This window comes from Mirounga angustirostris, unplaced genomic scaffold, assembly GCF_029215605.1.
Source record: "Mirounga angustirostris isolate CCGP_5_RB_7025 unplaced genomic scaffold, mMirAng1.0.hap1 SCAF_9, whole genome shotgun sequence".
In the NCBI taxonomy this organism is placed as follows: Eukaryota; Metazoa; Chordata; class Mammalia; order Carnivora; family Phocidae; genus Mirounga; species Mirounga angustirostris.
Window position 1 is genome coordinate 130221751 of NW_026991717.1, and position 22065 is coordinate 130243815.

The 22065-nt window shown below is 46.8% G+C and overlaps 1 protein-coding gene and 1 non-coding gene across 6 annotated transcripts in view; one reads left to right on the forward strand and one right to left on the reverse strand.

The window, feature by feature from the left end:
• Positions 1-22065, reverse strand: part of FOXN3 (forkhead box N3) — a 394185-nt gene that overhangs the window by 238317 nt on the left and 133803 nt on the right. The gene's annotated exons all lie outside the window — the stretch shown is intronic.
• Positions 5347-5458, forward strand: LOC123862604 (U6 spliceosomal RNA). The gene has a single exon (XR_006795299.2). It is a non-coding gene; the product is annotated as a U6 spliceosomal RNA (small nuclear RNA).

Here is a 22065-nt window from a genome sequence, read left to right on the forward strand (position 1 = left end):
CGTAAAGCCCGACGACTGTGAAAACAACAACAAATAACCCATGACAGCGACTGCTCCAGAGGCCAGGCCTGAAACTCTAGGTCTATTCCCACCTCCCGTTCCGATGGGCCCGCAGAAGGAACAAGCTGTTAGGAAGGTGCCCGTTACGCAACTCATAGAACAACCTACTCTCTCTTCAATCCACACTCTACCCTCCCCCAAGCCAACAAATGAACTTTTCTCCATATGCTACAACCACTGGGATCAAGATCTGATAGTTTCACTTCCAGCTAATGCTTCCATTTCACCAGAAACCATTTTGAACTCTGTCTTTTGCACTTTGCACACTAAGTGAGCTAGTTATTGCCTGCCAGTTTAGAAACACGACTGACCCACCACACCAGAACTATCTTCCAAAAGCTAAATTACAGAGAATTAGATCGAGGCACAGATCAACCTTTGCCAACTCTACAAACAGATTCAAAAATCAGCAAGTCGCCATGAAAATATACTGACTGCGCTACCAATCAGATTAACCTTTTCCCACAGATCCTGGACAGAAGGGTAAGGCTCCCTACCGAGGCAGCCCTGTGCCCCACACGTGCCCCGGAGTCTTCACACAGCCCAGGGCACTGGAGGTGTGGAGGAGACATGCTCCCACAGCTCACAGCCATCTCCAGCACCTGCAACATCTTCACATCCGCGGCATTCCCACGTCGACTTGGGCACCAGGGCCGAGGAGTTCATTCCGTCACGAACCACCTCCACATGCTTCCTTGAGGGCTCTCCTGGTGCTACGACCAAGGCTAGCCAAAGGCTCTGGAAGAAGTGGATGAAGTAGAAAGCTGAGGCCTGTGGTTTCAGTCCCGAGAAACCCTCAGCTATCCACAGGGATCCGATCCCACTGCCATTTAGAGTCCCTCTGGCCTCTGCCAACACCAGCTCCCTCTGGATCCAAATTCAACCTCTCTCAGCTTCCTTGTGATACCAGCATCATTGCAAAGCCTCCAATGGTTACGCTAAGAAACATAAGCCCTGCCCAGACCTTCCCGGAGCTCCTGTGAATGAACAACTGAGTTGCATTTTCTACGCAAAAGATCCGCGTACTAAGTCAGACACTTACTAAGTCGGAGCAGGGCCATGTTCCAGGGCTCCTCCCTCACATCCTCCATGGCTCATTTTTCTAGATCAAAATCTCCAACTCATGAGTAGGAAGAAAGTCACTAAGGCTGACTGCTATTTATTTACTAATTACATTCTTGGCCTGACAGCACTGGCCAGAAAAGATTTGTTTATTCATTACAAAAACCAATTAATGTAAACAGAAAACAAAATCTTAAAGATTACTCTTGGGATGGATTTTACTAATGGTGTCAGACGAGCCCCTAATTAAAGGAGGCAAATGAAGCCCAAAGAAGCGACGTGATTTAGGGCCACATGTCACAGAATACACACAGGTAGTTTCCTTGTTCAACAGCACCCCCAAAATTCCAGTCCTGTGGCGTGAGTGGGCCTGACCCTGTCATCGAAGTGGCTTCTCTGTCATTTGCAACCAAAAGCATCCCAACAGATACCCGAGCAGAGTTAGTGGCCACTCCGATTTCCTGACTGCCTGTACACAGATATTTCTGCCACAGTAGTCTTTAACATTACAAAATAGCAAACCATATTTTGACAAATTTAGTGGCTGAACTTGGTAAGAATCAAGAGATTTGGGGGAAACATAGGCAACTAAAGACTATCATTGAGCTCTTTAAAAGTATGGCTTAATGTGTAACTGTGACTATATTAATAGAGTACTTTTGATGACTGAAGAATTCATGAATGGAGATTAACTGTAGAGAATTCGTGGATAATGGGGGAAGACCATTCTATTTTCTTAATATATTATTTATTTATTTTTGAGAGAGAGCGAGCTGGGCGGGGAGGGAACAGGACACAGAGGGAGAAAGAAAGAATCTCAAGCAGGCTCCAAGTCCAGTGCAGAGCCTGACATGGGGCTTGATCCCAGGGCCCCAAGATCATGACCTGAGCCGAAATCAAGAGTCGGACATTTAACCGACTGAGCCACCCAGGCACCCTGAGGACCATTCTATTTATAACTTGAGACAAAACCTGACTCCCACTTCAGTCTCAGAGTTGGACCTAAAGCCGGTCTCTTCCCTACCTCTCGGAGGAACAATGTCTCAATTTTATATCTCCAAGTCCCCAGCTCCAAATCGGGTGCCAATGGAGGGGTGACACGGGTCTCAATGGCTAAGCTTATTGAGTAGTTACTAGATGAAGACGCTGAGCTGTGTCTTATCTGCTTTATGTCATCGAATGCTCCCCAGATATCAACGTGAGGTAGGCTGATCGGAGTAGACAATTAACAAATGATACAGAAGGAGTGATCGTCACGCACACCGAACTCTTGTAAGATTGTATTTGTCATCAGTAAGAACACATTCTTTAGTAATCCTAAAACTATAAAATTAAAAAGATGAGTATCAATAGATGGAATAATTAGATAGGGTCTAATTAGCATTTATCGAGAAGGAGGATTTGCCACCAGATACTGAGGCTTAAAGCGTCAGCACCCCTCGCTCCCGCGGCCCCTTCAGTGGGCCCAGGAATGAGCCCTTCAGTATTTAAGCTTAGTCACCGCACAGAAACACTTAAATGTCCTGAAACCCTATGGCTCAGACATGAAAAAAACCTGAGAAAGTTTCCCCGACATGTGACAATAATCGTAAAAAAAATTTTTTTTTAATGTTTTATTTATTTATTCATGAGAGGTGGGGGGGGGGGGGCAGAGGCAGAGGGAGAAGCAGGCTCCCGCCTAGCAGGGAGCCCGATGCAGGACTCAATCCCAGGACCCTAGGATCATGACCTGAGCCTAAGGCAGACGCTTAACCATCTGAGCCACCCAGGCGCCCAATAATCCTAAAAATTTACATGACATTACCAATAACTGCTTGTGAAGCAAACAAGTTTTTTCCCTAATCCATCAAGAATGAAAAACAAGCCCCGACGAACTATGCTAGAGGAATGACTGAATTACCTTGCTGTTCTCTTGAGGAAAATGCCATTCTAAAATCACTGTCATAGGAAGAAGGCATCAAAGGGCACACAGCCCAAAAATGTAGGAAAAAAAAGTCATGCAGACATGTGTGAAACAGCCGGTTTATGATATTTGTGTTATTTTTCTGGATTTTGTGATGTTTGGGATGTCAGCTTTTGAAACATATATATTTTTTACATTTTATTTCATCATTTGAAATAAGTGCTCCCTCATAAACCTGGTTTTATATTTATAATTTTACATTTTTTCTTAGAGAGGGCTCCCAAATTAAATAGGCCTCAGGCCATACGGGGCCTGCATCTGCTCCCGGGGTGCCTACTGTGAGCCGGGTCATGGCTTTTCGCGGGCCAGCTCCTCGTGGTCAGCTAGGGGTTCTTTGAGGCAGGTGTTATTACCCCATTTTATAGATGAGGGATCTGGGCCTCAAGCAGGTTAGAAAGACCTACCAAAGGTTACCCAGCTGAGAAGTGGCAGACTGAACCCAGCAGTCTGATCCAAAGGGCCCCAAGCCAGGTGCCACCCTGCCTTGCTAGTCCTGCTTTTTGGCCTGCCCACCGCCCCCCCACCCCAAGACAAGAAAGAAAGGGCTACCCTTCTGTGACACAGGCCTGCCTCCCTGGCCTCTGGCCCCGGCAGCTTCCTGGCAGGGCTGGGGAAGGAGGGGCTATCTCAAACCCGTGGGGCAGACTGGGGCAGAAGGCGCCCTGATTCAGTTTCCTGCAGGGCAGAGGGTTTAATCCTTGTCAGTGGGCAACAGTGGGACTCTACAATGGGTCACCTTGGGGCCACAACCTCTTGGTCAGTGACCAGCCGGCTCCTTTGATGTCATTTATGGTTCAGGTGATGCTGATTAGGCTGCAGCAAGCCCGGTATGGTGACAGTGGGTCCACGTGTCCAAACCTCGGTGAGAGCTGAAGGCTGTGGGCTTGAGGGAGGGACCCAAGGAGAGAAGAGGGAGCCGTCTGACCACAGAAAAGGAAGCCCCCAATTTAGTGTGAGGCACAGCTGTAGCCTCAGCTCCCTGTCCTCCCCAACCCGGGGGTCCTCCTCAGGGTCCCAATCCCAGCCTCTCCCAGCCAGTGGGGGGTCCTCTCCCCCACTCAGTTCAGAACAACTGCGTCATCTGCATAACGCTTCTGGTGGATTCACTCCCTGCTGACTCAGTTTTCTGTCTGAAGAACCTGGTCCCTCCTGTGAGGCCCAGCTCCCCAACTACCTGAACCCCCTGCCTCAGTCCTCCCCGAACTCAGGACAGGACCTGCTATGTTTCGGTACCACTAATTTTCTGTTCAAAATGATGACACCGGAGGCCCGGATGGCTCAGTCAGTGGAGTGTGCAACTCTTGATCTCGGTGTCATGCATGCGAGCCCCACGGTGGGTGTAGAGATTTTTTAAAAAAAAAGATGAAACTACAAGGCGGTGTGTGCTTTACCTTCTTGGGCCAGTGAGGAGCCCAGGAAACCAGTGGAACGCAAGACCTTGGACTTTACCATTAATATAGTGTTACTGGTCATCATCATTATTATCGGTGCTCACCTCTCAGGGTCTCCGCTCTGCCCTACTCCCCCCACCAGCTAGAACAGAAAAGGCCATCCTTCTGCAAGAGAAGGGTAGACATACGTAAAATCCCAGGGAGAGAGAGATACCCACTTCCCAGCCTCAGGGTGGACTGTGCTAACGAATCTAAAATACTGAAGTGTCCTCCTGAAAGGGAGGGAGGGGCGGAAGTGGGCAGAAGGGCAGAGCACCGGAGGACCCTACACGCATTCCTCCAAGACCCACCCTGCACCCTGATAGCGTTAACCCTGGCCTTGAGATTGGAGTCTCAGTAACAATGGGAGCTAGTTACAGGGGGGTCTGTGGCCCGCTGACTTTCCCAATGGCACTCAACACTCAAATCACCCCGCCTTCCCTTCCCAATTCCCAAGCTCACCAAACCCCTTCAGTAATATCTCTGTCAATTAATACACAAGCCTTCTGATTCCCTCCACCTGTCCTGTGAGCTTAGCTAACAGGTGCACCCTCGGGACACAGGTGTGCTTCTCTGGGCTCAAGACAGTTCATGGAGGTGACATCACACAGGGCTCTCCCCCACCTCACCCCATATGCTGGCAGCCACCATGCCCCAATGGGGCACCACTAGCTTCTGAGCAAGCCAAAGAAGCAGAGTCCTACCCAGCAGAGAGCAAGTGTGAGAAATCTTTGCCGAGTAGGGGACGGCATGACGGACTGGTCAGTCCGCTCTGAGAAGGAACGGATCCATTAGAAGGAGTATTTCTGACTGTCGCAACATCCATTTAAAGGATTTGGCAACACAGACGCTAAAATTGGAACAATACAGAGAATACAGACAAGATTAGCATGGCCCCTGCATAAAGATGAAGCACGCTGTATTTGAATGTTAACTAACTGGAATTAAAATAAGAACTAACCAACTAACTAACTAAAAGACAGAGGCAGGCGGCCGGATGAGTATGAGCACAGTGAGGGTGCGGGCAGTCATCTCACCTCTTAGCGCCTTCCTGTCCTCACCTGTGAAATGGGGATGTAAGACTGCCGACCCTCCCCGGGCTGCCCGAGGATTAAATAAATCGGCATATGTAAAGCACCCCACAGGCATGCAGGGCGCAGGCTAAATGCCCGGCAAGGGTTTACTATTATTATGTAGAAAATAAAGAGAATTAAATAGAATAAGAGGTAAGAGTCAACTTAAAGAATGATTTGCTCACGATTTACATTAACTGCCTAAAACCAGGGTGTTTTCTCCCAAGCATAAAGATTTAAAACCTTTCCTCCTTTTCTTTCTTTGTAGTTTAAGGATCAAGCGGCCACCAAAATTCTACACTTGGGGCAAGCACAGCAAAACATGGAATCACTATGTTGGACACTTGAAACTCATGTAACATTGTGTCAACTATACTTTAAAGTTCAGAAAAAAATTTTTTTAAAGAAACCATTGAAATTCTTTCCTGGAATTAATTAGGATTTTCTGATATTTTCCACAACACCTTGAAGACTGTGGAAAAACTTGTGTGTTCTCGGTCCCGGATCTTATGCTGTCTCTGTTGAAAAAAAAAAAGCAAATAGCTCTCCCCCTCAGAAGAGCAGAACCAGAATAAACTTGCTGACCTCATTGATTTGTTGGGGGCTGCCTTTAGTATGTGCATGTTCTTAGATGGAGTCATGGAGGTGAGCTGGACCCACAGTTTTTAAGACTTTTTTCCCCCAAACCTACCTGTTCCTTTCAGGAGAGAGGTATCTCAGCCATTCCTAAGAACGATTCCCTACAACGCTCCTTTACCTCCATGCAGATGGATCACTTCACTCTGCCACCAATAAAAACTGTGGGTGATGACATGACCGGGGAGCTCACTGTACCTCATTTGTTGTAATTATGACTTTTCTTGGGGTCCACCTTCACATGTGAGAAATGGGACAGCCTGTGGATTATAGGTGTAAACTCTGGGCATAAGGGAATACTCAGGTTGGGTGGGGAGAGCCTCAGGCTGGTTAGTTCAGGGGGTTATGTGCCCCCAATGCTGAGAGTGTCCCCAGTATGATCCCCTTGAGACCAACACCCATGTTCATGGAATGACCAGTTGTCTACTGCTCATTAGGCACACAGACTATTGCTTGAACATCTGCAACTTCCCCCTTTAGCCTAAGCAGCCAGGCTTCTGAGCCACAGACATAATTCACACGTTAGCCTGTATACAATTGTGGGGCCTGCTCAGAATTCAAACTGAAAATTTCTTACGCCTAAACTTGACTTTCCGGACCGATGTGAGGAACAGAGAGAGGGGAACCGTCTATCGCAGGGGGTCAGCAGACTACCACCTGCTGCAGGCCAAATCCAGGCCACAGCCTGCTTTTGTAAATAAAACTGTGTTGGCACACAGCCACTCCCAGTAGGTTCCGCAGTGGCCCTGGGTGCTTTCCCACTCCAGGGCCAGAGTTGAGCAGTTGCAACAGAAACCACAGAGCCTGCAGAGCCTAAAATATTTACTGTCTGGCCCTTTAGAGAAAAAAAGGGAGGATGACAAAAGCCACCAGAATATTTACAGAAGTTTCTGATGGCCTATGACTCATGGTTTAAAAGGAACAGTGGCCCTAATAAGTTAGCAGGAGGAAATGCGGGTTCAAATACTGGTTCCACCAACACGCTAGGCTTTGTGAGGTCATAGAAGTATTTTCACCTCTGGGCTTCCATTTCAGTCATATCATAGGATTAGTCATGGGTGGCAAGTGCATGACAAATAATTAACTAATACCCCCAACATATGCATTTTGAGCACACGACTAGAAGAATTACTATTTGTTTTCTGAAGGGTAAGAGGTCCTGTCTTGGTGTAGCAGTATTTTGCGGCCGGGCCAGGAAGCACTCCTTGTTAGCAGTTCAGTTGGGTGCTTATGGAGCTCCTGTGATATGCAATGCACTGAGCTGGTCTAGCCCCACAGGAACTCCAACTGCAGATAGTAAGTGATAGGGTAACCCAGGTCATCCCAGGCTGCGATAGTCAAGGAATGTTTACTCATTTTTTTTGTTTGTTTACTCATTTTTTTTAAAGATTTTATTTATTTATTTGAGAGAGAATGAGATAGAGAGAGAGCATGAGAGGGGGGAGGGTCAGAGGGAGAAGCAGACTCCCTGCCAAGCAGGGAGCCCGATGCGGGACTCGATCCAGGGACTCCAGGATCATGACCTGAGCCAAACGCAGTCGCTTAACCAACTGAGCCACCCAGGCGCCCTGTTTACTCCTTTTTTAAAAAAAGGAAAATGTGACTAGTGCCCGAAAGAAAGGGTAGGACTTCAGAGAAAGGAAAAGGGAAGGGAGAACTTTCCACTTGGTTCTTTCCTGCACTGAGCAGTAAAGCAAATACTCAAAGTGAGGAAGGTCAAGGGTATATTCAGAGAACCACGGCAGAGACGAGTTCATCTGAGCAAGAGGATCCCTCATGGGAATAACTGGGAAGATGGCTGGAAAGGTAAAGTTGCAGACAGATTACGAAGGAACCTGGGTTCAAAACCCACAAGTTTGTATTTTAGATGATGGGGAGCCACTGAGTGTTCTAAGTAAAGTAGGAGATGATAACATGAAAGTGGTATTTTAGAAACATTAATCTGGCCATGGTATATAAAATGAATCAGAAGAATCTGAACTACAGAGGAACTGAAATTGAAACACAGGATATAGTATCTATCATATTGATAGAAACATTGTTTCAATGGGGAAAAGAAACAATTCTTTCTCCTCCTTTTAACTTACAGTTTCCCATCTGTGTGTCCCTGATATCTCCTGTATGTCTCACAAATTTTTAAATACCTAAATACCTACTAAATAAGCAAAGCTGGAACCAGCAAGGAAAATATTTCAAGAAAAACAGTCAAACAACAAAGGTCAGGTCTTGGTATAAGGGTTTCACTCTTTTGTGAGATGTAGTATAGATATGAGGTATAATAGTTGGCCTTTGATTTCAAATCACAAGCAGGAGGAAAGTTTATTACAGTTTTCACAAGGGAGATGATATTTTCTCTGTGTGTGTGTGTGTCTGTGTGAAACCCCAATTTCCTCATTTATAACCTCCCAGAAAAGGCAGCTAATAGCCTGCTCTGCATCCGGTTTCATCAGAAATAAGACTGTGCCCATTCTAAGTCTCTGCCAGCACTCTGTCACTTGCCCTCACACACGGCCCTGACTTTAGACACTTGTGTGTATGGTGACAGGAGAGCCAGCCTCTTGGAGGGGGAGGCAGAACAGAGGAGAGGTTAGAGACGCTGCTTAGAGCAGGCAGAGGGGGAGTTGGAGTCCCAGCCTTTTCTACCCAAGTGACCTGCTTAGGTTAGCTGCTTTCTGTTGAAGGTCCCCACCTATAAAATAGGGGTGATGAGTACCCACTTCAGGGCATGCCAGGAGCCTCAACTAGGAAAATGTCTGCAAAATGCTTTGCATACCATACCTGGCACCGGATATGGTTCAATCAATGGAACTGCTGTCATCTGTTTTCTCAGGGTGCAGTGACATTTGGCTGAGATAATGCAAGTCAATTTTTATTTGCTAGGTGAGAGGCACTTCCTTAATTTAATTACCATATGCCCAATACACAAACTCTTTTCTCCTTTGAGTCCATCACCAGATGCCTAGAGGACCAGAACCCAGGAGACTGGAAGTGCCCAGGGACTGGGGACTCAGCAGCCTGGCTGCAGTCTTGCCTCCTGGGGAAGCTCCCAGCCCAGCCCTGCAGCACAATCCCCCAGTGTCCTCAGAAGAGACAAGAGCTTGGGATCTGGGAACCTCAAGCTGGAGGCTTCAGAGACCTCTTCCTCCAGGCTGTTCACGAGCTTCTCTGACTCACTCAAGAGCTCACCAAGAGTTTAAGGAAGAGTTGGATCTAGAACCCAGGTCTGTTCACTTCTTTTTCTCTATCTTCAAAGTCATATTTAAAAAAAATTATAGGGGCACCTGGGTGGCTTAGTCGTTAAGCGTCTGCCTTCGGCTCAGGTCATAATCCCAGGGTTCTGGGATCGAGCCCCACATCCGGCTCCCTGCTCCGCGGGAAGCCTGCTTCTCCCTCTCCCACTCCTCCTACTTGTGTTCCTGCTCTCGCTGTGTCTCTCTCTCTGTCAAATAAATAAAATAAAATCTTTAAAAAATATTATAAAAATCATAATGGTCACTATGGAAAACTTGGAAACTAGAGAAGAATTAAAAGGGGAAAAAAATGCATGGATATAAGCCCATTGCCCAAAGCCTCTATACCTCTGTTAATTCAGACTGCCTTCCAAGTTTTTCTATTCATACAACGAAAGTGAGAGCACACCGTAAATACATTTTGTGCCCTTTTTTTTTTTCCTTTCTTCACTTCACACTGTATGAAATCAACAACAAAATTTTGAACTTCAGGTGTGCTGAAACCGTATCAGCCCTGACATCGCCCCTTCTGTGTGAATGGCACACAGTAGGAGCTTAATAAACAATGTGGAATGCGTGGATGCCAGCATGGCCTTATGTGGAAGAACCATGACTTAGCCACCCTCATTCTGCTGGAAACTCAGGGCATCTCCAGTGTTCTGCTACCATGAACAACGTTGGATGCACAGCCTCGTTCATGCATGGTGTACGTAACTCTCTGTCCCTACGGTAAATTCCTAAACATGCAATCGCTGGGTCAGAGTACTCACATTGTAAAGCCTTGGATCCCTGCTGCCAAATGGCTCTCCAGAAAGGTAATCCTAATGTATATCCTCCACCGGTGATTTAGGAGATGGAAAAGCGTGAGCTTTCTCCATGGAGTGAATACGTGAGTTAAGGGGAAATTGTAGAATCCCTCAGTAGGTGTTTTAATGAGGAATTAAGGGCTGGACTTGAAGCTCATTTGATATTTAGCAACCCCACACAGTATGGAGTATCTTCTTGAACTTTGATCAGTATCCCTCTGACCTCCTCTCTGTTGAAAAATACAGTGTGGTACCGAATACTAGAGAACTATCAACCCTACCATTTCTATCTCCCAAACTAGGAAACATCCTCCATCCCCCAGGACACAGCATAAAACCCAATCTTTCTATATAAACAGTGACCCACACCAAATCTGTGTCTCTGGCACCAAGTCTGTCTTGCTCAACCTGTCTATAAATATCTGCAGTTAAAAGTAAACATCATAGCAGTTTCTAAATTTCTTTTTTCATACATGCATACATTAAAGATACACTGTTGGGCGCCTGGGTGGCTCAGTTGGTTAAGCAACTGCCTTCGGCTCAGGTCATGATCCTGGAGTCCCGGGATCGAGTCCCGCATCGGGCTCCCTGCTCAGCAGGGAGTCTGCTTCTCCCTCTGACCCTCCTCCCTCTCATGCTCTCTGTCTCTCATTCTCTCTCTCTCAAATAAATAAATAAAATCTTTAAAAAAAAAAAAAAAGAAAGAAAAAAAAGAATAAAGATACACTGTTAACCTCAAAAACACACTTTTAATATTTGTTTCTTAGAAAACAGTTTGTTTTTCCTAATATAAATCAGCAAGATAAATTCCAAATGAGTATATCTATCAGAGTATTTTAATTGATTATTCCCCCCCCACCCCGGCCCCGTAGGTCAAGGAGGTCATTTGTGAAAATGAAAACAGCTGTGTAGATCCTGATCCAGGAAGCCCCAAGCTCCCACCCCACGTGGCCAGCGCTCACTTGGAATTAGCAGGAGCAAGCATCTCCGTGATGAAGAAGCTCCAACACCAAAGCACACTCGCCCTCCTTGCAGCCCTCTGTGCTGTATCCCAGGACACATAAGAAACTCTGGATTCAGGGTCCCCAGGTGGCTAAGTCAGTTAAGCGTCTGCCTTTGGCTCGCGTCATGATCTCAGGGTCCCCACTCAGTGGAAAGTCAGCTTGTCCTCCCTCCGCTCCTCGTGTGTGTGTGTGTGTGTGTGTGTGTGTCTGTGCAACCGTGCGCCTCTCTCTCTCTCAAATAAATAAATAAAATCCTAAAAACAAACAAACTCCGGATTCAAATCCCACCTCTGTCCCAGAATTACTGTGTCAACATTACCTTCTGTGTTTTTGTTTCTCCATCTTCAAAATGGGTTTTTTTTCTGCATCTCTCCTGTTTCACAAGAACATTAGAAGAACTGAAGCATAAAAATCTTTCATGTGTTCTGAGAGGCAAAGCACCTCTCCAAATTCAGTGTACTCCTATGTCATGACTTCTGTTTTCTTAAGAATCAGACATAGGACTTCTTTTTTTTTTTTTTTAAAGATTTTATTTATTTATTTGAGAGAGAGAGACTGAGAGACAGAGAGCACGAGAGGGAGGAGGGTCAGAGGGAGAAGCAGACTCCCTGCCGAGCAGGGAGCCCGATGCGGGACTCGATCCAGGGACTCCAGGACCATGACCTGAGCCGAAGGCAGTCGCTTAACCAACTGAGCCACCCAGGCGCCCCCAGACATAGAACTTCTATCCAAATCTTCCCCACACCTGATGGCAATGTTATCAGGATGGCTCCTAACCTTTTGAATCATCTGCGATTTTTTTTTTAAATCCATATGGCTCTTCACCATCCATTAATATTAAGCTACTCTTTGCCATGTATCCTTTTTTATAAACACACAAACATATACACCCAAAATACAGAAGTCCAAACACTTTTCTTTGACTCAAAATAAACCACAGGCCTCCAGTACTCAAAAGATAAAAATCTCAAAGCTCATGTTCACATTTATCCATGAAAGAAATGTAATAGTTCAACATGTCACACAGCAAGTCAATCAGAGGACTGAGAAATAAACACAGAAGTTCTCAAGTCCGTATTTCCAGTTTCCTTGTGATATGAACAAGACAGAATTTATTTGAGAAGAAAATGCCAAGGTGACATTTGGAATTACCATGTTTGTGGGGGCAGGAGGCCAACTTATAGGACCTTTTGCATTCTCTTTTGGAGCTGTGGCTTTGCCAGATCTACAACCCCATATGCATACGAGGTTCAGCCAATTCACCATGGGGATCTGATAGCTTTGCCCATGGACTTCTGCCTCCTTCGGCAACTATTAGGGAGCTTGCCATCAGGAGGCCTCTTAGGGAGATGGGATCATGGGGAGAGCCAGAAAGCCAGCCCTATAAAGAAATCCAGTTGACCTCAAATTCAGATTTCTTGACTTAAGCGGGACGGACTATGGGGGAAGGGGCTCGAGGTGAGGGGTCCAAAAAGAAGACAGAGCAGAGGACTCATATGAGGGTACCCTTGCCACTCGGGGCACACTGGCCATGTCCCTGGTTTTTCAGCCACGGAGAGTGCCACCTTGATGGCAGGATCTGCTTGTTGCCTGGTGGCAGAGCCACAGGCCAGGTCTACTCCATTTTCTGCCCTGTACAGCCAATTGCTCCAGACCCAAGCTCGGCAGAGGAGCCCTCCTGCAGCTCCTGACACTCCCCACTGGTGCATTATTGAGCCAGGGGCTGGCAGGAGAGGAGTGACCACTCCCACGTCTGAGAGCTCCTGGACAGACCCACCTCTAGCCCATTTCATGGCATCCTCACAGTCTCCCAACCTCCACAGAAATGTTTCTAGACCAGAACTTAATGAAATACATTCTGTGGGACACATTATTTTACTGAGCTCCTGATATCACAGCTTCATGGAGGAGCAGGCCAGGCTGACAGCATTATGAGTAATGATGCCTTTAGCATCTGCCCACTGAGGTGCAGATCTGTAAAGGTCTCCTGTGACCCACAGCTGCCTTCTACACCTTCTCTCTTGGGTGCCTTAGAGTACATGCCTCCATCGGCAGGATTCCCTTCTCTCATCCTCTTTCCTCCTCCTCCTCCTTGGTTAACACCCTGGGCTGAAACTTCATCAATACCCTGGAGCTCAACCCAACCTACCATAAGTCTGCCTTAAAACTCCGTCCCCTTGGATGAACCCTGGAACCACTCTGGACTTCAGTATCTTTTTCTGACAGTGAGGGGCAGGAAGAGCTCTTCTCCAAAGTTCGTTCCAGCTAAGAAAATGAATATTCTATACTTTACCTGCTTAAAACTTTGTGCCCTGTGCCTTTGACAGAAATAACTTTCCAGGCTTGCCTGTTAAGGGAATCTGGAACATGCAGCATACCAGAAAAGTCCCCCAAGGCTAGCCTTTCCTTCCTTGGTATCTATGGGACTTTGCATGACCTGGAGGCAACACTGGTTTCAAGAGGGATGTCTCAGTTTTCCAATTTGCAATCGGGTAGACTGGATGAGCCCTAGGGTCTCTTTCAGAATGAGAAGCCCATGATTTTGCAAGTAGAAAGCTCAGGCTGACCAGCAAAGGCCAAGACAGCAGGAGAGAAAAGCCACTGTTGATTGAATACCCCAAAAGAGATACAAACTTTACAAAGGGTGGCTCTCATGTTGCCGCCAATGCCAGGATGTTGATGTCATCCACAGAAATGCAGGGTGAGTCAGCCAGTTCTCTCCCATCAACCCAACCCTGGGAGGCATCCTATGGCAACCGGTTGTTGTCAGGTAAGGCAAAGATCATCTGGTAATGTGATGTTCTGAATATCCCGTCTGGTTGTCAGGAAATGTAATTCCTCAAATCAGGACCCTAACCCTAAAAATGACCACTGGCCACCTGTGTCCTGTCCCTTGGCCAACAATTCTGGCAACGGAGCTTCTGGACCATGTTATAATTTAACAAGGCTTTCCCTGAGCTGGCCTTTGGATTGATATGTTTTCAGTTCATTGTGCTACCTGTCAGTAATGTGTCACCATGCAGATGTCAGCCTGAGAACAGGCCAGGATGTATGGGATGCTGCCGTGTCTTTGTTCATTCTGGAGAATTACTATAGCTTGAGGGTAACAGTCCCACAAGTAAAATCTTCATCACCCCTGCCTGCCTTAACACTTCAGATTCACTTTTTTATTTTATTTTCACTACCCATTTGAAAAACTGTGAAGCCTTGTGTGTGTATAGCATACATTTTAAATTAAAAGACCTTTTAAAAAACAGAGAATAGGGGCACCTGGTTGGCTCAGTCCTTAAGCACCTGCCTTCGGCTCAGGTCGTGATCATAGGGTCCTGGGATCGAGCCCCACATCGGGCTCCCTGCTCAGCGGGAAGCCTGCTTCTCCCTCTCCCACTCCCCCTGCTTGTGTTCCTTCTCTCGCTGTCTCTCTCTGTCAAATAAATAAATAAAATCTTAATAAATAAATAAATAAATAAATAAATAAATAAATAAATAAAAACAGAAAATATATTTTCGGATGTCATCACTCAGGTATGGGTGGTTGGGGACTGCAAGGTTTCCGAAATCATTTGGATTCCAGAGGACAGTATTACTCCACCTCCTGCCTTGTCTAACTATCTCAGCACTCTGAATCCACTTGATAAAAAAGAGAGGATTGTTTTGATGGAGTGATTTCAGAGAGTAAGGAACTACACCTTAAAAGACCCTACCTGAAGCTCATTCCTTACCTACGGTGGCCTCCTATCTAAAATCAGTTGCCCTACATTCATACTAGTGTGTGAATGACTAATACCAAGGTCATTCCCTGAACAGGCTGGAGAGAAGCAGGGATCCGTGTGTCCCCCAAAGAGGTATAAAGGTGTGTTATCAGGGTGTGTCCTAGGGGCTGGGAGGGAGAAAGGCAGAAAGAACAGACGGAGAGCACCCAGAACCAGGGTCATTGCACTACTTTTTTCTAGAGATAATCTTCTTTCTTCTTAATTTGACTTTAAAAAGAAGGGCATCCCATAACAGTGACCTTCCAAGGAAGGATAATTTATCCACCCTTGGCTTAACTGGTGCTTGAGCGGAGCCACTGTGGAAAGGCTCCTTGGCCAAACCCATCTCCATCCCCCCAGCATTCCTGGGGGAGGGCGGAATGAGCACAGCTGAGACCATCAGCACCATCACCGAAGCAGCACTAATAGGGACACAGGAGGTGCCAGCTCACTCTCCCCCGCCAGGTGTCCAGGCTGGCGAGGCCATCTGGGTTAGGAAATGTGTCCTCTAAAGCCTGCTGGGGGAAGCCCGTTTTGAGGGGGAGCTTAGCTTAAAAAATCAGCCAGCGTCAAGAAGTCTCTTCAGCCCTGGTCCCCACCAAGTTGTGGGGCCTTGGAAATGGGCTATTTCCCTGTATGAATAGCCCTGAGAAAACCAGTGCCTCCACCTCCAGCAGCCTGTGGGCCAGGGGCCAGTGAACAAGCCAGCTCCAGCAGGAAACACAGGAAAAAAGATTGGGAAGAAACTAGATTTTAGCTTCAGGTTTCCAAAAACCTACAGGTATAAAGCAAAAATGAAACCCTTTTAAGAAATGCCTATCTAAAATGTAACCCTTTAAACCCCTTGTACTCTGATGAAAGAGATAACAAACATGAAAAATGAACTTAAATTGTATCAAATGGGAACACTGGTCTCTTTAAAAATACTTAGTTCCAGGGGCGCCTGGGTGGCTCAGTCGTTAAGCATCTGCCTTTGGCTCAGGTCATGATCCCAGGGTCCTGGGATGGAGCCCCGCAGGAATCAGGAAGCCCACTTCTCCCTCTCCCACTCCCCCTGCTTGTGTTCCCTCTCTTGCTGTGTCTCTCTCTGTCAAATAAATAAATAAAATCTTTAAAAACAAAACAAAACTTAGTTCCAAAATTTAAAAGCTCCGTGAAAACCCAGTGTGGATGACGATGTAAAGAAAGAGGCACTCCGGTTCAATGTTGATGGGAGCGTCAGTGAAGTCCCGTCATTTGGGGAGAGATATTTAGCAATACTTTATTAAAATTAAAATGCGCATTGGCTTTGACTTAGCAGTCCTCCTTGCAGGGATGTATTGTCCAGAAATGCACAATTGTGCAAAAATATGCATGTGCAAGAATTATTTCAGCATCATCTGCAATAGAGGAAAACTGGAAAGAACTCCATGTCCATGAAAAAGGGATCAATTAGTAATTCCTGGTTCGTTCATAGAACAGACACTCACAGCTTATAAAAGAAACAGGTAAACTGAGGTGTTTATGGGAATAGATGCTCAGAGAGAACAGCACATTGCAAACTGAAGAGCAAGCCTATTTTTTGTACGATAGTATTCGATATGTTAATATACACACAAAGGAAATCTTTGATGGGTGGATCATTAGGGACTTTAAACTTTCCATGACAAGCATATCTAAATTTGCTAGGATTTTAATGTTTTTATTTTTTAACATTAAACAATAACATGTAATCAGAATTTAAAAAGTTGAGTTCCTCCATCTCTTCACATTATTTAATTATCTACGACACCGTCTTTGTCCCTCATCTTGTGCTAGAGTGGGACTAAGGACTGTGTTTCTTATAGGTTCTAGAGAATAGTGGCTATGGGCTATGTATTTCACCTCTGCAATTCCAGGATAAATGGTTCAAAATTCCAACTCTTCCAATACCTTCACACTCAAACTACTTTGTGCTTAAGAAGTGACCAGTGTGATGGACTGAATGTGGGATGATGAATTGGGACTGTCGGCTTGCACAAATTTTCTTCCATGTTCCGGTTTTGTCATCAGTGAGATTAAGGGCTTGAAGGGAATCCTCTCTGATATTCTCTCCTTGACCCTGACCCCTCCCTGACCAGAGCCTCCATGAAAGGGGTACTCAGTGGGCATTTGTTGAAATACCGGACAGAGCCAGGGCCTGAAATCAGGACACCGTGGGAAAAGGAACAATTGAGAAAAGTCTTACTGGCATTATCTGGAGTTAGTGTAGAGTCAGCCAAGGGGAGAGAGCAAAAGGGTTTTGGTGTAGTGGGAAAAACAAGCACATTTTTGAAGTTCTTGACTGGAGAACTGAATGTTTGGGAATACATAGGGATGGTTTGTCACAACAATGGGGAGAAGGCAGATGCTACCAGCATTTAACAGGTGGGCCAGAGATACTTAACTTGCCACAAGAACCAGGATGGCTCCGGGCGCCTGGGTGGCTCAGTTGGTTAAGCGACTGCCTTCGGCTCAGGTCATGATCCTGGAGTCCCAGATCGAGTCCCCCATTGGGCTCCCTGCTCAGCAGGGAGTCTGCTTCTCCCTCTGACCCTCCCCCCTCTCATGCTCTCTCTCTCTCTCATTCTCTCTCTCAAATAAATAAATAAAATCTTTAAAAAGAACCAGGACGGTTCCAAACCAGTTCCATCTACACAGCCCATGGAGTAATGCTGAGGGGTGCCAGCTAGACGAGTAGCCATCAGCTTCCTCACCTGTCCAAAGGCCTGGGGCCAGTGCTAGGTGCTGGGTGGGTGGGAGGCACAGGAAAGCAAGGTAGCAAGACTACCGAGAGGGCAGCCAGATGGCCCACCCTCTGCAGGTTGTTCTCAAGTCAGCCTGAGTCTTAAAACTTCAAGCTTGCCAACCCCCAAATGCCCATTCTGGATCTTCTACTATAATTGTACTTTCCATTTAACACACACTGATAAATAATTAAACCTCCTTGGAGGATCCATAGCTCTATAGTTTCATGCTTGATTAAATCCTAACTACAAAAGAGGCTTTGGCCTTGTAGGTTCAAGGCCTCCATATTAGGTCTTGGATCCCATTCGCCACCTTGCCTGGTTTAAGCAGGGTCCCAGGCTCTTGACGGTCACCATCGTCTGGTATAAGCTCCAAGAAACAAAGACCTCATCTACCATATTCCTCACGGCATCCTCAGCACCAGGAACAGTGGCTGGTACATAGTAGGTGCGCAGTAAAACTTAAGTGACTGAGTGAGCAAATGAGGTAGCGGAAAGCCACGGTTTTAGGAGGCAGTCGGGGCTGGGTTAGCAATTTATAAGCTGTATGGTCCTGGGCAAGTCACTTAACCTTTGCGAGCCTTTGGTTCTTCTTCTTTTTTTTTTTTTTTTTTTTTTTTAAGATTTTATTTATTTATTTGAGAGAGAGAGAATGAGACAGAGAGCACGAGAGGGAAGAGGGCAGAGGGAGAAGCAGACCCCCTGCCGAGCAGGGAGCCCGATGTGGGACTCGATCCCAGGACTCCAGGATCATGACCTGAGCCGAAGGCAGTCGCTTAACCAACTGAGCCACCCAGGCACCCCCTTTGGTTCTTCTCCTGCGGAATGGAATAGCAACAAGCAGGGCTTTGGGGAAGATGGGACTAATATACGGCAGACATCCGGCATGTCTGGTTCACAGTAGGGTCTCAGAAAATGGGAACTAATCCTATCACCATTATTAATAACTCCAACTCACACCAGGGCTTGTGCACCTGTGACAATCATAATTATCCGAAAAGTTACACAATCAGCTCAACTTGCCTTTCCGGAGCCATGAGTTAATAACTGACATCAGCAATAGCTTCTTCTTTAGACACAGCATTTCCCCTTTCTCCTTTAAAGCAAGGTCTCCTCAGAACATTATCAGCTAGTCCACTGTTTCCAGACACCTACAAAGTGCCTGTAAAGATACGCGCCCCAGAAAAACAGGAAGACCAGCCCCGGAGAACCAGCAAGTAAGTCTGTGGGCAATTCTGGTTCAGCCCTGGCCCCAAGAGTCAACATTTGATTCTGAGTTGGCCTCCAGACACCTGAGCCTGCTCACAAAGGCAAATCCAACATGGCACAGTGGGTATTGCAAGCATGCAACCTGGAGCCGGAGGCTGAGGTTCAAATCCTGGTTCCACACTCTTAACTGTATGACCTCGGGGCAAGTTACTTAACCACTTGAAACCTCAGTGTTCTCATCTGGAAAATGGGGACAAATAATAGTACCTACTTGGGGAAAGGGAAGAGGAAGCCGAAGATTGTACTTCTATTGGCTTTGTGGAAAATCATGGAAATCAACCAGCCCATTAGCGAAAACCCTACCAGAGAAAGTCCTTCCCACGGAGACTACCTTTCCCATATTCGTTCATTTTTATTACTCACACAGTCAGCTTGAATCCTCTCTAAGGTAGAGAGGAAAGGATTTGCTGGTGAAGCAGAACATAAGCAGAGTACCTGACACATAGTAGGTCTTCAATAAATATTTGTTGAACAACTGACTGAACGGCTGATTTATAAGTTGAAAGACTGACAGTCCACTGCACCTGTTTTTTTTTTTTTTAAGATTTTATTTATTTATTTGACAGAGAGAGACACAGCGAGAGTACGAACACAAGCAGGGGGAGTGGGAGAGGAAGAAGCAGGCTTCCTGTGGGGCAGGGAGCAAGATGTGGGGCTCGATCCCAGGACCCCAGGATCATGACCTGAGCTGAAGGCAGACGCTTAATGACTGAGCCACCCAGGTGCCCCTCATTGCACCTGTTTGACCCAACAAACTAAGTACAGACTAAGGTGAGTGAAGGTCTTGGCATTTTTGGAACCGAGGCCGGGAATCTGTATTAATAGAAATCTCTCTTATGGTTACCTTTTTTGTTTCAGTTGGGACATGTCCTTGCTGAAGAATACGGGCATTTAACTGTGGACAAGTGATCCAGAGAAGGTCTGAGACGTTTATCCAGCCAGCACACATACCATAATGGCCCCTTAGGCATAAGAATTTGTGCCATAAAAATTAACAAGTCCATGTGAGCTCCCCAGAGGCCAGCCCTCATTTGTCATGTTCACTGCCAGATCTTGAGGCCCTACAACATGCAGCAGAGAGTAAGTGCTCAATAAACGCATGCCGAACCAAAAGATCACCTGAACAGACCAATGAATGAAGATATAGAAGGAATAATCAAAAGGGGGAAACAGTTATTGCAGTCTCAGCCAGAGCTGAAGCCCCGTGCTGCAGCCTTGGCTACTTCTCCACAGAGCTTTTAGAAGAGGCGGGAGATGCGGATACAGAGAAGCAAGGGCGAGGGAGATCTGGGAAAAACGAGGAGCGGACATGGATGAGTTTATAGGGGGATGTGAAGGTCAATCAGGACATTAGTCTTGCCTGCACGAGCACTACTCTCCAAGTCAGAGTGACTGGGACATTTGGAAGAAGTGGGGGGGGGGGGGGCTGTGAAACACCAGATCAGACATCTATAGCCCCCCCCGCTTCCACACCCCAGGCTCTCAAGGCTTTCCCCTTTCAGAATTATCCACTGTTTTGTCCATCTGCTGCTATCTGCAGTTCTTCTCTTTGCCTTCACCTGGGCTGGCTCTTTGGGCCTCGAAAGCTCAGCGCTGCTTGTCCCCGTGTTAGAAACGCACAGGGTCCATTTGTGGAGACAGCCACTTGGGCTCTCTCTCTATTGAGGGACTTCCTTTCCTCCTGGGATAAGCATACTGTTCTCTCCCCAAACTCAGCATGCGGGTCCACCGTGGACACCAACTGCCTCTTTGATGCACTTTTAACAAGTGTTTTACAAGGCACTTCTCAGAAAATTGCCCCGTTCCTTCTGTACTCAGCAGGGAGATACAACGTGAACTGGGAGCTTGGCTATTATGCTTGTGAATAATTTGAGTTTCAAGTGCAGCCTTGGCATGCCTGAAAACAAATAATTACCAGAAAGTTATCCAGCTGCCCTCCCAATCTGCCAGCTACTTTGTCCGGGGCGTGGAGCTCTCGGCTCGCTGTGAGTCTCAGTGAACAGAACCATCAAGACACCTCTAGGTCCCAGTCAATGCCCGCAGCACAGAATTTTGGCTGATCTGGCCCTGGAGGAGATAAAGCCCTTAAATAGAGATTAGCCACGCTCATTCCAGCCCCACTCACAGCCAAGAGTCAAAGTCGGTATTTGCTGAGTGGAAAAGGACAAAAGGAAACAAATTTCATTTGCAAGCTCTCCAAAGAGGCCAGAAAACGTAATTTTCCACTGCTCGCCCCGCCCGCCTCCTGCCCTAAGAAGGCGAAGCTAATCTGGCCCGACTTTGAGGAAATCTCAACATCTTGGTCTCTGAATCACAAACCACCAGTTGGCCCTCTGAATAGGGGGTTCAGGGAAGAGCCGTGCATGCAGGATGTAGCCTTCAAAAAAGCAACAGGGTCGTTTGAAATGATGTTACGGTGACAAGGTGACCGTGACACTGTCATTCCCGTAGACCAGGAAAAGCTTGTGCAAGCCTAGAACGGGATCTCCCAAGAGGTCATGCTATTCCTTGACAACCCACCAAGGAGCTGGGCCCAAAAAAACGCCCTTGTCATCAGAGTGAATTTCAATCTGCACCCAAACCATTAGCCTTTAATGTACAATGACAGTATATTTGTTTCTGGGGATCATCTAGTTCACACCCGTTACTTTACAGGCAGAAAATGAGGTCCAGGGAGATGAAGAGACTTGCTCCAGGATCCGTGGGGCTGGGGGAGCCCCGAGAGGGGACTCCAGCGGCCTGGTTCTAGCTTGCCCCCCCTTATACCTCTGGCACCTGCTATGCACCCAGTGGGCCACACAGTGCTGTCCAGGTGGCTATGCAGAGTAAGTGCTTTTGCGCTTCTCACGTCTCGCTCCTGCAACCCCCGCGGGGCCAAGGAAGGCCCCTATACGAGAGGGCTGCCGGCAGCCAGGTGCATGCCCCATCTCTCCCTTCAGCCACAGCTTGGGCTGCTTCTCCTGTCTGCCCAAGTGCCCGCTGGATTTAGAAGGTGGGTTCATCACATGCCTCACGAAACCTAGAACCTTTGCTAGG